Source organism: Neodiprion lecontei, unplaced genomic scaffold (genome assembly GCF_021901455.1).
Source record: "Neodiprion lecontei isolate iyNeoLeco1 unplaced genomic scaffold, iyNeoLeco1.1 ptg000069l, whole genome shotgun sequence".
Lineage (NCBI taxonomy): Eukaryota > Metazoa > Arthropoda > Insecta > Hymenoptera > Diprionidae > Neodiprion > Neodiprion lecontei.
Genome location: NW_025791837.1, coordinates 74082 through 75878, shown reverse-complemented (window position 1 = coordinate 75878; position 1797 = coordinate 74082).

Below are 1797 nucleotides of genomic sequence, written 5' to 3'. Positions count from 1 at the left end.
ATACATAAATATATATATATAAATATTTATTTACACATATTTATATTATACATTCATATAATACAAGATAAATGCAGGTAATTAAGGTAAATCATGTAATAGAATAAAAAATTATTATAAATGGAACAAATTATAAAAAAATAAAATGAAACGAAAAATAAGACGACATTCAAAAATATTTGGGATTTTTTCAATAATTATACATTTCTTTAATAAATTAAAATAATGTGAAGACAAATTTTTTGTTTTAATTTCCCTTTTTTTAAAAGTAAATTGAAAATTAGAATATATATATAAATATTTAGCGTAAAAAATGCGATAAAACGAAAAATGATTATAAATAAAAAAAATGATTGAAAAATGAGATAAAATAAAAAATAAGCGAATAATTAAGAATATTTGGGATCATTCTAATGATTACACATAATTTTGAAAAATTGAAATATTGTGGAAAAAATTTTCTATTTTTCAATTTCCCTCTTTTTAAAAGTAAACTGAGAATTAGAATATACATATATATGTTCATTTGTGTATATATATATATATATATATATGTATATATATATATATGTATATATACATATATATGTATGTATATATACATATATATACATATATATGTGTATATATATTTATATATATTCATAATATACATTAATATAATAGAATATAAATAAAGGTAATGGAGGTAAATAATGTAATAAAATAAAAAATGACGGTAAATGGAAAAAATTATAAAAAAATGAAATAAAATGAAAAATAAGACGACAATCAAAAATATTTAGGATTTTTCCAATAACTATACATTTTTTTAAAAAATGACAATAATGTAAAGACAAATTTTTTTTTTTAATTTCCCTTTTTTTAAAAGTAAATTGAAAATTAGGAAATACATATATATATTTAGCGTAAAAAATGCGAATAAACGAAAAATGATTGTAAATAGAGAAAATGATTGAAAAATGAAATAAAATAATAAATAATCGGATAATTAGAAATATTTAGGATTTCGCTAATAGTTATGCATAATTTCAAAAAATCGAAATGATGTGAAAAATTTTTTTTTCTTTCAATTTTTCTCTTTTCAAGAGTAAATTGCAAATTATGATATAAGTATATATATTTATATATATATATACATATACATATATTTATTCACATATATTTATATTATACATCCATATAATAGAATATAAATGAAGGTAATTAAGGTAAATCATATAATAAAATAAAAAATGATTATGAATGAAGGAAATTATGAAAAAATAAAATAGAATCAAAAATAAGCGGGTAATTAGAAATATTTAGGAATTTTCCTAATAATTATACATAATTTTAGAAAATTGAAATAATGTGAGAAAACTATTTGTTTTTTCAATTTTTCTCTTTTTAAAAATAAATTGAAAATTATAATATACATATATATATTTATATATATATATATATATATATATATATATATATACATAAATATATATATATATATATATATCTATATATATATATATACGTATATACCCATATATATATATATATACATATATATATTTATGTATATATATATACATATATATGTGTATTTATATTTATATATATTCATATTGTACATTAATATAATAGAATATAAATGAGGGTAACGGAGGTAAATAATGTAATAAAATTAAAAATAACTGTGAATGGAAAAAATTATGAAAAAATGAAATAAAACGAAAAATAAGCGGATATTTAGAAATATTTAGGATTTTTCTATTATTAAACATAATTTTGAAAAATTGAAATATTGTCGAAAAAAGTTTT